Source organism: Hoplias malabaricus, chromosome 5 (assembly GCF_029633855.1).
Source record: "Hoplias malabaricus isolate fHopMal1 chromosome 5, fHopMal1.hap1, whole genome shotgun sequence".
In the NCBI taxonomy this organism is placed as follows: Eukaryota; Metazoa; Chordata; class Actinopteri; order Characiformes; family Erythrinidae; genus Hoplias; species Hoplias malabaricus.
This window is the reverse complement of record NC_089804.1, coordinates 53,811,098-53,827,106: the sequence shown is the minus strand read 5'-3', so window position 1 is coordinate 53,827,106 and position 16,009 is coordinate 53,811,098. Positions and strand designations below refer to the sequence as shown.

Here is a 16,009-nt window from a genome sequence, read left to right as displayed (position 1 = left end):
GTCCCCCGCGAGGTTTTGAGCAGGGGAGCTATCTGTCGGTGTGTGATGGGAAAGTGTGTAGTGTGGGGACTTTGAGGACATAAAACGATAAAGCACTGTGAAGTGGCTTTGTGTGGGGTGTCGCGCGTTTTCAACATCGGTTCAGCAAGTGTTAAAATGCTTTTAAATTATTTAGTGTTAGCCAGGCATTACACGCTCGCTAGGTTGGGTTTTCTTCCCTGAAGCTCGAGAGAATTCCTACGTGGTAGGTGCCACTGTGCTGCTTGTGTGAACACCTGTACACGAACCGCTGTTACATACTTCCGGTGTGACGTGAGAAAAGGGCCCTCCAAGTAACATATCAGCTATAGCTCCTGATGTTAAATTCGGACCGTCGCTTCACCCTCTAACTAAGTGGATATTTCGCTCAGCTGAACTTTTAACTCTACAGTGTAAAGAAGAGTATTACGAAGCAGGACACAAGGACCGTCGAGTGTTCTGGGCGGAGGTGCAGCAGTGGACTTCATGGACTGAAGTCTTCTCCGGGCTTCAACTAGGCATTTGTGGTTAAGTGTCTAACTTAACTTTCAGTTTGAGAGGAGTGAGATCGACTAATCCAGGTATTGACTATTTTCTTTGGTTTTCTCAGTGAGCAAAGCAGTCAGTGTTTTTTTTAGGTTAATTATTTTTTTCATTTTAAAGGGCATTAATTTCGGCACTTGAAGCCAAGAGGAAATTTATACTAAAGAAAAATGGGCTACATTTATTGGGTGTGTTAAAATAACCCAAAGCTTGTCTCGGAGAATTTTATCAGAGGACAGAGTTGGTAAGCATGACTTAATTCAATACCCCAACAAACACAGTTACATTGTGACAGCGTATTTTTTTGGTGGCCACAACGTTGTCTTTTTCTTTGTCACAACGTTGAAATCAAATTCCTCAGAAGTTTGTGCCAACGTTGTCACAACCTTCTGAGGAATTACATTTCAACGTTGTCAAAACATAATCGTGTTTGCTGTACAACTGGTGTTAAGTATAAAGAAATAAGAGACATTGGTTTTGAAGGAAGAAGCTTGGTTTTATTAATCTCACAGCCTTAGCAAATGCAAAAACCCCCTCACAAAATAAATAAATAAAAATGGTATAATTTTAAGATAAACCCTGCCAAAACCTCTTTCTGTCAACAATCCTTTAATTCCACTATCAAGAGGAGACTGCAAATTATTAGTGTGACTGTGTTTAATTTAGACTAGTAGAACATAAATACAAAATATTATATATGTTTACTGTAAGTTTAGTCCACATCTGAAAACTTGTTATAACCAACATCCAACAGCTTGAAAAGAAAATGAACAAATAATAAATTATTTTTGAATTTACAGCCAATACAAATCAGATTTTTTTGGCTGCACCACTGTAAACAAAACCAGACAATTTACTTACATTTTAAATTGCTGAATTTTCTAATTCCAAACTGGTGGATTTTGCAGAATTTAGTCCACATCTGAACATATTTCAATCAGTTGAAATTTACCACCAATTCCATGCTTTAGAGTGGTGCAGGCAACCAAAGCAGACAATATCTGCGTTGTTTTTGAAAGTGCTGAATTTAAGCAAGATTCCAAATTTGTGAAACTATCAAACCAGCAAAATGCCAGTTCTCTAAAATAGAGACTGAATTCTTGAAGAGGGAAGTTATAGTCATAAATCTGTGTAAAATGGCCAAAACCTTAACAGGAACACTTTCAAACATGTGACATACCATCTAGGGCTTGATGAGTTTGCTCTATGGGGACTGAATTCTGTTGGTGCATCTGTTTCATAGTCCAACAAAAAATGCTTTGCCTCAACTTTTTGTTTTAGTCCGTCTGGATATTTCAATTTCAGTGCATAAAACAGTCCAAAAAGCATAATGAAGAATGTGGTCAAATGAAAAAACATTACATCACCACTGCTCCCTCAATGACAATGGCCATGTTCACAAGTGTCTGTGGTATTTCCTGAGCAAGGTCATCATACTCCATCACTTCAACAATTGTTTTATTCTCCACTTCCTAAGTCCTCATTCTAAGACTCCTAAGGATGGGTATCCTAAATAAAAACAAAAAATATATGCAAAATTATAGTGTCCTTGCATGCTCACTCAATTTTAATTACACGCTTCCTGAAACCTTTTACAATAAAAATAAATATATTTTCAGAAACAAAATTTTCTGGCTCATTTACATTTGATTTTGATATCAAATGTATTTACAGAAAAATTCAAGCAAATCTTTTAAAAATCAGAGACAACCTTTTATTATTATTAATTTGGAAAACTTGCTGTGCTCCAAAACCTGTGCAATAATCATGCTGTCTAATCAGCATCTTGATATGCCACACCTGTGAGGTGGATGGGTTATCTCGGCAAAGGAGAAGTGCTCACTAACACAGATTTAGACAAATTTGTGAACAATATTTGAGAGCAAAAGGCCTGTTGTGTGCATAAAAAGTCTTAGATATTTGAGGTCAGCTCATGAAAAATGAGAGCAAAAACAAAAGTGTTGTGTTTATATTTTTGTTCAGTATGTCTAAAAAGAACTATCAAATGTCTGAAAACTCACCAGACAGGTCTTTAATACTGGTTCACACTCCCTGTGGCAGTATCTCTAGAGATGTAATCCTTCTGTGTCTGTTGTTTACAAGATGGAAGAGAATCACATCTAAAGTGCAGAATTACAGAATAACAGTACAACTCAGTTTACTGTAAACCAGGGATGTTCACCTCAGATCCTGAAGAGCCTGTGTCCAGCATTGTTGGATAATTTCCCCACTTAGGAAGACCCTTTTAAAGCCAGCAATTAATAGAGAAATAGAACATGAAAATCATCAAACTGTGCTGGACACCAGCCCTCTAGGACAGGAAATAAATATCCCTGTTATGGACCATATATGATAAATACATTTACAATCTCATCTTCTCATCTTGTCTCTGGTCTTTACACTGTACATTTCGATTAGTGTGGCTGTATGTGTATCATGAGGTGTTGTAAAGGAAGTTTTGAGGTTCATACAGGGTATCCTTTTGGAACTCAGCTAAAACCTGAAGAGGGGTTAGAGAAAAGACAGAGAGAGAGAGAGAGCAAGATAGAGACAAAAAGAACACATTTACAGAATCAGTGAAATAAAATAAGATAAAAAATATAAAAATAATATATAATATTATATACTATATAGAATAACCAATAAAAAAGAGCTGTATGCTCATGTAATAAAGTTTCATCAAAACCTACCTTACTGTGTTAATATGCAAACAGGTAAAAAATATAGCAATCTGAAATAAAGAGCACATAGCATAAGTTAAGTTTTGTGACTGAGAAAAGAGTGGTTGCTTGTGGTAGAAAAGTCACAAAATATAGTTTGTTTATGTAATATCCAACGTAATAAATAACATTACTAAATTATTTTTGGTCATATCAGTCTTCATGGTTTGCATTTTTGTATATTTTGTAATACTGGCAATAAACAAATGATCATAGTACAATAAACATCACTTTTCATGGGATATGGACGACATTTAAATTCTGAAGTAAATTTACTGGTTAGCTAACACTAATTTTCTAGCATGTTACTGAAAGAGCAACTAGGCTTAACCATGATTAAAACTCACATTTAATAATCAAAGTATTAATTAAATACATTAAATTAATTGTATTCAAGGTCAAATGTTTTTTGAAAGAAATTATTTTTGTACTTACAGATTTTGCGAGGGTCCGTGTATAGATCTACGGCTCCGCTGAAGAATCCATTACAAAACGCGTCAAACCACAACGCCCTGACGAGCACGGGTTTAACCAAACGCATGTGCAAGTGCACCCAGCAATTATATACGCCGCATCTAAATTTTATTTCAACCCAAGTCAACTTCTGTCTGAAATAATAGTAATAATAAGGGGTGGGGCTTTAACGCGTCAATTTCGATTAATTAATTACGGGGAAATTAACAAAATAAAAAATTTAACGCATTTTAATCGCACTTTGCACCATGGAAAGTTTCTCAGTGCATGAGTTCCAGGCATAGAAATTATAACGACGCACAATGTGATGAACATCATGGAGATGGCAGAAGAGACTACGCTGGTGGATGGGAAATTTAAATACCTGAAACTTCCAGATCGAAGTACAAACAAAAATGTTGTTATTTGCACTTTATGCAGGAAGGAGTTTACTTATCACAGGAGCACATCCACCGTTCGTTACCAACTCAGCGCAAAACGTGTTGGGGCTAGCCCAGGTCAGTAATGTTAACAGTACGGTGATCCCTCATTTTTCGGGGGGGATGCGTTCCAAGACCACCCGCGAAAAACGAATTTCCGCGAAGTAGAGGAAAGATATTTTTATGTATTTAACGAGTATTTGGATTTTTAAAACCCTCCCTGTTACTGTTAACAACCCACCCTTTGCATTAAACAGTCATTCTATAATGTTTTTCAGCTGGAACTACATATGATATCCTACCAGTTTCTTTAATAGATTAATTCCTAAGCTGTGATTTATCGTAAGTAAATTTCTCTCGGATGTGGACATGAACAATACATGTACTGTACGTAAGAAACACTTGTAAACGATATATTTTGTCACCTACAGGCCTAGTCTAAAACATGTAAATAAAAAAGCCCCCTTGGGAAAAAAGGCGAAGTAGAGAGGGATTACGGTAATGCAAACGGTGTCGCCAGTCAACACTCGACCACATGTCTGGGTTCACATCCATGTCAGACACATCGACCAATTCACTGGTAGTGGACTGGTGGGAAAATAAACAAGATTTTGAATTTAAGCTTATGTTCGTTGATTCATTCATCAACCAAAATTAAATCAATATTTCTCATGCTAAATATTGAAATGTGATTAAAATGTGATTAATTTCGAATAATTAATTACAAAGCTTCAAATTAATTCAATTAATTTTTTTAATCAAGTCCCACCCTAATAGTAATAGTTAAATAATAAATAATAAAATTATGTCGGTATGGTACTCTGGATTTTTTCAAAGTTTCCAATAGGTCATCATTTTACCATACGGCAACGTTATTTAATAATAACCTTGTGACAGCGTTGTGACAATTTTGTTCAGACAATGTAATCAGTTCCACCTTTTGACAACGCTGTAGCAACGTTGTAAGAAAGTAGACAAAGTTGTGACAAGCAACGTTGTGTGTTTGCTGGAATATGCTAATTTTATCATACAGTATTTATTTTTACATGAAATTCTTATGTTTATTTGACTGGCATGTTAACTGTAGTGTGCTTCATGTTCAGATAAAGGCCTTTTTTTGGTAAGTAAAAATAACATATTATATATAAACCTATTTTCGAGAACTAGTCCCTGGATCTTCATCTGATCCCCATGATCTTGGTGTCAAAACGTTCGCAGGAGTGAGCCGGTCAATAATTATTGAAAACATCCTGACATTTGGAAACAAGATGGTCGACATATGCAAATGAACCTGTACCGTGAATGGCAAGTTTTACTCTGTAACTTCTTCCTGATTAACTCAGACGACCTTTCATACATTGCTTCAAGACATGATTCTGAGGTAGCGTGCAATTGCTGTTGCATGAAATATTATAGAGGGCGCTATTATAGCTAATAATGTCTTTTTGCCAATATCTCAGCATCTACATGGCCAATTAAGTTGACAATTGGCATGCTGGTTTTGTGAGCAAGCCTACATATGGGAAATTAAATACGACTCGATACCGGCACATTTAACAATGTCAACGGCCAATCAAAGTTCTTTTTTTTTTTTTCATAGATTTTTTGACAGGCTTAACATTGCCCAATCATCATGACATTTGAATGGTATGTTCATGGAAACGCTTTGTAAGTGCAGAAAAAATATTGTGTCGATATAGGGGGCGAAATTTATTTTTTAAACTTGGAATATAGAATATCTCAGTGAAAATTTAACATATCAACATGATATTAGCTTCCTAGTATACTCTCCCTAGTGTCTAACGATATTGCAATTGCAACTATTTAAAAAAAAAAAAAAGTGTGTCAAATATGATAAAAATGCACATTCACGGTCTTAAAATAGGTTTTTAATTTGTTATAGCATCACCTAAGGATGCAGTACCAACAAAATGTACTGATCTATTCTGAAACACATATGAAAGAAGCTTGTGTTTTTTCATAACATTTGGCAAAAGCATTTTTGACTTACAGCTGTTTGTGTGATGTTTAGAATGCAAGTTTCACACCAGTGTTAAGTAGAGCCTGGATGCCACGCAGTAATGACATTTTTTAAATAATTATTAAAGTTCAGCAGGTTCTTGTGATTCTGCTGATACCACATATGTCCATATTAAGTCATTAATCACAGACTAGTTCGCGGTCAAACATATGTGAGTTATTCTCAGCAATGCATTCAAAGCCATTACTGAAGAATATATATATATATATATATATATATATATATATATATATATATATATATATATATATATATATATATACAAGCTTTGTAGCATGTACATATACATACTTATTGTGTATATGTTATAAGTAGTGATGCATGGGTTATGCTGAGGTGGGTGCCCACTGTCTCTCAGGCTGTGACAGACTGATGCACACTGTGCAGCGAAGGGGGCTGTGAGCCCATCACCCAGGATTATCTCTAATTTCTCCTGGTCTGTGAGTGTTTGATAATTTGGAGAGGCCCACAGACAAATCAAACTCAGAAATGCGGCATTTGCAAAGAAACCCAATGACCCAGTGTTGTATATGACCTCAAATTACCAAAATTAAGCAAATACTTTGCATAGACAGCAAGAAACCTGTAAATCGCTGCTTGCGGCTATATTTATTATTCTTTTTCTTTTTCTGCCTTAAATTGAAATCGCACAGCCAAAACCATAAGGCATAGAGACTTGGTCAAGAGGTAGTAGTCAGTCCTGATACTCAGGTGCAAAATATCAGCCCAATTGGCCTCAAGGGGTGCGCTACAGCGAAGGATTTCGCTTTCATTAAAAGATTTTCCACCCCGTGTGCTGTAGAAATGATTTTTTTTTCCTGATTCCTTGGGTCCTGCAGAATGAAAAAGGTTGATACAACCACTAAGCTCCACCCACATTTTTTGCTATTTTGCATAATTTGAAAAACCTACTTTTGCGTACTCCTCCGTGGAGTTCTTGAGCTTTGTGTCAAATTGTTAGCAGGAGTCTGAAGTTTAAAAATGATTTTAAAAAGTTGAAATTTCAATTCAAGATGGCCACCATATGCAAATTAACTTCTTTGGCTTATTTTATGTTTTACTAAAATATCTATAACAATTTCATACTTTACTTAAATGTGTTCAAATTTAATAATGCACTTCCAGATACGATTCTGACGTAACATGTCAAAGGAGGAGCCAATATTCCTATAGGGGACACTGTAAACACTACAAGTTTATATCTCAGCATCTGCAAGGCGGATCGGACAGCCGTTTGGCATGCTGCTTCTGTGGGCAAGGCTATAAGTGGAAAATTAAGGAAAACTCGATTCGGGCAAAATTGTGAGTGTCATCAGCCAATCAGCTGTCAACAGCTGTTTGACAACCTTAACAAGGTACAATCATCATGGGATTTGAATGGTATGTCCCTGGTGGCACTTCCTAAGTGCATAAAATTTTTTGTAAAGATATATCTCAGCGAAAATTAAGCATATTGACATGCAGTTTGCTTCTCTGTATACTCTGCAGAGGGCCTCACAACTTTGTTTTGCAAGTGTTGTCAAAAAATGCATCATATTTTCTCAATGGCCAGTTGTTTGAAATTGAAGCTTTATGAACTAGTCCCTGGAATTTCACTTTATGCCCAAACAATTGACCTTGTTGGTATCTGCCGAAGCTGTAAGTAAATAATTGTCAACAAAAGTTCAGCTGTTGCCACAATATATCAATTAACTGAAGTGTGCAGAGCTTTATAAATTCTTTTAGCTATAACTTAAACAAATTAAGCCCAATCAAGACCAAACTTGACAGACATGCTTGGCAGCATGAACAATATGATCAAAATCTAACACTTTTTTGTGTTATAGTGCCATGTAGGATTGCAGTGGCACCACAGTTTAATAATTTCATATGATCCTCATACTGATCAAGCATGTGAAGTTTTGAAACTTTTGGGGAAAGCATTCTTGAGTTGTAGGTGCATTTGTGATTTGTAGAATTCATGTTGGATCTCTGCGTTGCGCCCAATGATTCCAGGTAGGCTCTGGACCCACTGCGAACCTGAATTGGATAAGCGGTTACAGATAATGAATGAATGAATGAATGTTGGATCTCTATTATTGAGAGGGGCCTGGAAGCCACATAGTAATGAATGTTCAACATTTTATTGGAAATTTTTATAGTTCAGGTCTTTAGGATTTGGCTGATACCACATATGTCCATGTTAGGTAAATATCCACATATCACTATGCGCTCAAAAATTTTTGTATATGCATTCCTATCATTCAATGCAGAGCAAAAATATGGGAAAGTAGTTATTTCTCCCTAGCAGATGGCAGTCTAAGACTACACATTGTTCTGTTTAACTACATTGGATCTGAGGTATTATACAAAATGCAATGTGGAGCAAAGACTAAGGCTCAGAAACACCACACTTGGCAGCAAGGTACAGCAGGTGTGAAATGACTCAGCCAAGGAAAATGACACTCCTTGGCCTAATGTTGGCACTATAGCAAAGTAAAATGCGTTGAGGTGTATATCTCCTACACTGAGGCCTAGAGACGAAATCTTTTTTTTTTCTCTGATTCCTTGGCATAAGCCAAACTCATTTGCCATTTTGATCATTTAGCTCCACCCACTTAGATTTTGAGCTAATTTGCACAATTTTTAAAACCTACTTTTGTCAACTAGTCCGTGAATTTCCATCCAATTCATTTGAGATTGGTGCCAAAACGTTGACATGAATCAGACTCTCAGCAATTATCAAAATAATGTTGTGTTTTTGATTCAAGATGGCTGTCAATATGCAAATGAACCTCTTTGGCTTATGACATATTTCACTTGAATGCCTGTAACTCCTACATACTTTACTCAAATGGGTTCAAATTTCAGATTCTACTCAGAGACATGCTTTTAAAAGTAGCACGTCAGAGATGGCATGACATTTCATATAGGGGGCGCTGCTTAACTTAACCTCATCGACACATTTTCCTAATGTAAACTTTGTTCTGGGTACATTAACTCTTTGGGATGTATTTAATGATTGTTTAAAGGCTTAGGCCTATGGCCTGCAAAACTGAGCATTATGCGAGAACACCATTTTTTGCCGCTTGCGGCTATATTTAAACAGTTATTTTTGCTTGAAATGTATACTGTTAGAACATTTTGACTTTTGTTACTTCACCTATTCTTGTTTATTAATAATAATAACAATAGTAATAATCATTAATGATTGTTAATTACGATAATGATTTTTCATCACAAAATGCAAAAATGACAGTGGACTTTGCAAAAGTTTGATACAACTTTATTAAATTTGTATTCATCAAAGGAGCAGGAACACTCTTTTCTGTGATGTTTCTCTTTTCTCTGACCTTTTCTCCTGTAACAAAATGCACATATGGCAATTGTTAAAAACAGATTAACTCTGATCTTCAAAATAAAATTTGGGAATTCAAATCATTAAACAGCGATTGTGACGTTAGTACATGTTTCTGAACCTGAGCTCAAGCAGTCATTAATATTATTTTACAAATAAACAGAAATAAACACAATTTTATTATTTCATCCTGTGCAAAACACAGACACCACTGTGTATTTGCCTCAGATTAGTATCTGGAAACGAGAGACAAACAGGTTTGTTTTCATGGTAAAATATTTAATGTTTTAAGGTTAAAATCTCTCCTGTGTCTCTGCTGCTGAGCTACAACTGAGATGTCACTCAAAAACTTATTAGTCAATGGGAATGCAACCCGGAGAAAACACGCACCCACGAGAAGTTTGCGCCAAAACTGCTTACAAAACTCAGGGATCAGACGCACAAAATACTGCAGCTAGAGCACAAAACTGAGAAAGCACGCGCAGAACTCAGAGTTCATGCACAAAAGTCATGGAGCACAAACATCAGAGCTGGATATTTTGCTTGCAAGTTACATGTTTTACGTTTGAGATTATTTTTATTTATTTTTTTTGGCACAAATCCATTCCATACTGTAAAAACAAGAACGACATATACTGACGTGTTGCTCCCTTCATTAAAACGGACATTTTATATTTTATATATAACGGATTTATATTATATTTCCTTTAACCGCCACATTTTAATTCTCAGCAGGTTAGCTATATTTTAAACTTTTGTGTTCTGTTATGAACAAGTCGAATTGGTCAAATCAAATTCACAGAGGTTTTCTTTTCAACTCAGCAGAAGCCCCATAGTACTGCAAGTTAAGATCTATTGATTAGATCCATTAATTAAAAACAGGTGGAATGAGGTGTGGCTTCTGCTGGGTTGGAAAGAAAACCTGCACCCACACCGGCCCTCCGTGGATCTGGTTTGACACCCCTGCGTCATTTGTTTGATCTGTAAACATGACAACGGCACTCTGCTTGATCGGCCTGAATTTCTAACGCATCCATCAAATGTAGAAAATAGAATAGGTTCTAATTCCAAATCTGACACCGTTGTACCATTCAATGCTTTACTTTTTTTTTTTTTTTTTTTTACTAATGTTTGTTATTCAGGTGATAAAAATTCAAGACATCCAAAAGAAAATCCGATGTTCTGTCAACAATGAATAACTGTCGTAAACAAGCTCCTAACTCTGAGACGATGAGGTGAGAACTGTGCATGGGTTTGCACTACAGATGACCACAATACAAAGATACTGAAACCTTAAATATGGACTTGTATTTCTTACCTAAATCAGTTCATTGTAATTGTATCTCTTCACTACAAAAGGATGTGCTTCTCAGAGAAGACTACCAAACGCTACTCAAACACTTAGCTAACATAATTCTGTCACATAATGTGAGTGTGTAATATTGACAAATTTATTATTTTTAACAGGGTTCCATATTTTTTTTTCTGACGATAAAATTGTGCAATATTGCATATGTTTTTTCAAAGAAAAATCCTAATTTACAAAATATGTTTTTGATGCTTGAACCATTTGGGTGGACCCAGTTCTGTCTCTATGAAAAGTTCCAGTTCAATGTTGGAGTCACCTAAGTTTGAACAGGCACCAATTTCTGATTTCCAAAGGTGAGCATACTGAGGTATTTCTACTGAAACTGGAAACAAAGCTGATTTTTAAAACTCTGTTGAATAAAGATACCCATGAATAGAAATGGTAAGCAAGAGCTTGAATTAAAATGCTTTCATCATATAAAAAATGTATTGTCAATGTCTTTATCTGTGACTTCACTGTTAAGCTTAAGCTTTTGAAAGTGTATGTTATTATCTACACAATATACAAATAGACAATGCATATAAAACAACAAATGTCTTAACTTCCATTCAGGAATCCTTCTAATGTCTTCACTACTTCAGTCTCATCTTTGAACATGGAAGTAGAGCTGCAACATGTTCATAAACGTAGGTTAAAAGAAAAGTTTCAATGCATTTACAGTGATGTGTCTGGACAAGGAAGCCCAATGATCCTCAATGATATTTACACAGACCTCTACATCACTGAGAGTGACAGTGGCAATATCAACAAAGAGCATGAAGTAAGACAGATTGAAATAATGTCCAGGACACAAACAACAGAAGAAATACCGATAAAATGCAATGACATCTTCAGTTTCGTTCATGGACAAAGCAAACCCATTCGAACTGTGCTGACCAAGGGTGTTGCTGGTATTGGAAAAACAGTATCTGTCCAGAAATTTGTCTTGGATTGGGCTGAAGGGATCACAAATCAACACATAAACTTTGTTTATCCACTTGCATTTCGTGAACTCAACCTTATGAAGGAGAAGCAGCTCAGCTTAGTTGAGATTCTTCACTATTTCAAAATGCAGGCACCTCAAGGAAGAAGCATTCAGAATCGAAAAGTTCTCTTCATCTTTGATGGACTGGACGAATGCCGCTTTCCTTTGGACTTTCAAAACAACCAGAGAAAGTTAGACCCAACAGAGCAAGCATCTCTAGATATTCTGCTGACGAACCTCATCGGTGGGAGCCCAGACTGAAGGACTGCCGAGTAACACCTAACGGAAGTTTTGCCCTGGCCTCAGCTCTGAGGTTGAACCCCTCACACCTGAGAGAGCTGGATCTACACTGGAATAACCCTGGAGATGAAGGGGTTAAGCAGCTTGTGGAGGTTATGGAGAATCCAGTCTGTAAGCTTGATGTATTATGGTGAGACTTCATCTTAAATAATCTCTTAGAATAGTTTAACATACAACACTGGCATCAGAAGGAGAAAAATACCTTACTTTGAAAAAAAGGTTACTAGTGATATGTTGATGTTCAGACTCGATACTGATTGGCCTCTTTCTTTTACTACTTATAGGCTAAGTTATGGTCTGCTTACTGAAAAGTGCTGTGAGGTGTTGGCTTCAGCTTTCAGGTGCTGCTCTGCTGCTCTGAAAGCAGTGGATCTGAGTGGGAACTCTATACGAGACACAGGAGTGGAGCTGCTTTCAGGGGGACTCACAAGTTCACACTGCAAACTGGAAATAATGAGGTCAGAGTTACTTCAAAGCTTGAAATGAACATTAGGCATTTCTCCTAGCTAGCTATAAGAATCAGCCTTATACAGGGTGGGCCATTTATATTGATACACCTTAATAAAATGGGAATGGTTGGTGATATTAACTTCCTGTTTGTTGCACATTAGTATATTAGTATTTTCAAGATGGGTGGTGACCATGGTGGCCATTTTGAAGTCAGCCATTTTGGATCCAAAGTTTGTTTTTTCAATGGGAAGAGGGTCATGTGACACATCAAACTTTTTGGGAATTTCACAAGTAATGAGTTATTTACAAGTTTCTGACCACTTAAAAATGTGCTCAAAGTGCTGCTCATTGTGTAGGATTGTCAATGTAACCTTCTTCTCCCACTCTTCACACACTGAAAGCAAAACCGCAGGTGAAATGCTAGCACAGGCTTCCGGTATTTGTAGTTTCAGGTGCACATCTTCACAGCATAGACAATTGCCTTCAGATGACCCCAAAGGTAAAAGTCTAAGGGGGTCAGATCGGGAGACCTTCAGGGCCATTCAACTGGCCAACGATGACCAATCCACTTTCCATGAAACTGTTCATCTAGGAATGCTCAGACCTGACACCCATAATGTGGTGTTGCACCATCTTGCTGGAAAAATCTCAAGGAATGTGCCAGCTTCAGTGCATAAATAGGAAAACACATCATGATGTAGCAATTTCGCATATCCAGTGGCCTTGGGGTTTCCAGTGATGAAGAATGGCTCCACTATCTTTGTACCCCATATACCACACCATACCATCAAGATGTACAGCACCTGAAACTACGGATACTGGAAGCCTGTGCTAGCATTTCTCCTGCGGTGTTGCTATCAGTGTGTGAAGAATGGGAGATGAGGGTTGCATTGACAATCCAACACAATGGGCAGCACTTTGAACATATTTTATAAGTGGTCAGAAACTTGTAAATAACTCATGAAAGAATAAAGTTACGGTAAAACCAAGCACCCCCTTGTTTTTCTTGTGAAATTCCCACTAAGTTTGAGGTGTCATATGACCCTGTCATTTTTTCCCATTGAAAAAAAAAAAACAAATGTTGGATCCAAAATGACTTCAAAATGGTCACCACCCATCTTGAAAAGTTTCCCCCCTCCCATATACTAATGTGCCATTAACAGGAAGATTCGATAACACACAGTTTATTGCATGATTGTTCTGCATGAAGTGCATACCCATGAATGGGAATTTGATTTTAGTTCCACACCTAAATGGTCCAAAGTTTGCTGCCTGCTTCATTCAGCTAAACAGTGAAGTGTTTTGTATATTTTTATAGTTGATAGTATGTCATACGGTGTCCTAACCCTTGAGAATCTGGGGAAATATTATGCAAACGTAATTATTCTCTGACATATTCCATTAAATGTAATAGTGATAGAAACAGACAAATATTTATTTCTGCAGATTGGCATTTTGCGAACTCACAGAGAAGGGGGCTACTGCTTTGGCTTCTGCACTCACTGCGAACCCTACAGCTCTGAAAGAGCTGGATCTGAGTCAGAATCCCATTGGAGACTCAGGACTGAAAGCGCTCTCACAGGTGGTGGAGTATTTGAACTGCAGACTGCAGATATTAAGGTGGGTTCCAGAGTATCCGTACAACTGTTCTCTGTGTACACCTTTTTGTTTTATCTTTCTCTAATTTCCTGGCCATTTGATCAGAAACACTTCCTATAAGTGAACTTTGTAGGTTTATAATTACTGAGTAGCCCATCTAAGGCTGCAGTTTATGAGCCCTCCTTCTATTTTACCCATGAGGGAATAAGGCTACCATTGGACTACTACCAATTAGACCACTTATGGCTAGTGGACTATTCTCAGCAGTGTCTTGGACACAATAGTAGGAATGGTAGTCAATGAAAAGCACCCAGTCAGCAGCAATTCTGTGGTCAATAACATTGTATATTAAAAGGCTACATTTTCTGTCTACATCTGCAAAAGGTAGTTGTTTGTAATAAAATTGTCATTTAATAAAAATATTTATTTCAACAAAATGTGCAAGTGAAAAGTCCCTAAAAATGTTCTTTCTCTACAGGCTTAGAGACTGTGGAATTACAGATAAAGGATGTGCAGCTCTTGCATCTGCTCTGAAATCAAATCCCACCCATTTGAGGGAGCTGAATATGGGTAACAATAATCTAAATGATGCTGGAATCACACCACTTTCTGCTGTGCTCAAGGATGAAAAAAATGGAATTGTAAAACTGGAGTGAGTCTCATAACACCTTTTCATTTAATTTTACAGCAAAATTACTGCAAATGTATTATAACACATTTCTTCCCACCAGGCTGAACCAGTGTCACTTAACTAAGGAATGCTGTGATGCACTGGCCACAGCTCTCTGTAAAAACACTTCATGCCTGCGGGAACTAAACCTGGGGGGAAATAATCTGCAGGATTCAGGAGTGAAAGCACTATGCGCTGGATTAGAAAATTCAAACTGCAAACTGGAGAATATAAGGTAAAACATTTTGTGGTAGTATTATGGATTATCTTTTGGAGACATTGGCTAAATTCAGGCATTTCTTTTATTAACCTTTGAATCAAGTGCTTTGCTTGAAACTAGAAAATATTAGAAGCTTCTATTTAATATGATTCAAGTCTTTACCTTGTTTTCTAAGTAACTGACCATACACTGTGGATTCAGCAGAGACTTTGTGGGGAAACCCATGGCTAAATTGTTTAATTCCAACATACATTTATTAAGCTATTTTTACGTTCAGACTATTCAACTGTGGCATCACAGAGGAATGCTGTGGAATGTTAGCATCAGCTCTAAGTGGCCAACACACAGTCCTGAGAGAACTGGACCTTAGAGAAAACAACCTTAAAGACACAGACATAAGGCAACTATCAACATTAATGGAAAATCCAGACCACAAACTAGAGATGATCAAGTAAGTTTACAAGTGTTAATGGGTAACAGTTGCTATGGGTAATTATGTAATATTCATGGATTGTTTCTTTTCCCAGCTTATACTGAACGATCATTAAAAACTGGGTCTTGTAAAAACATCCCCTGCCCTACGAAACCAGCAATGGAAACCAAGGATTTGGTAAAAAAAGAAAAAGTCAACCATTCTCTTCATTTTATTATTTATTTATTTATTAATTTAATATTATTTATTTAAATGTAGAGCCATTTTCATAGTAACTATGATGTATTAGCATTACAGAATTACTGTAATCATACAGATCTTACTGTGGTTGGAAGACAGTGATATTAACTGAAGTAGATAAGTAGCTGGAACAGTACGTATATCATATATATTAATTATTAATATGTGCTCTGGCACAGGTGTCAATAAATAAATCATGTTGTAGATGAACT

The 16,009-nt window shown here is 36.7% G+C and overlaps 1 pseudogene; it reads left to right on the top strand.

The window, feature by feature from the left end:
- The first annotated feature begins 441 nt into the window (after positions 1 to 441).
- LOC136696777 (ribonuclease inhibitor-like) lies at positions 442 to 15,991 on the top strand (annotated as a pseudogene).
- The last annotated feature ends 18 nt before the right edge of the window (positions 15,992 to 16,009 follow it).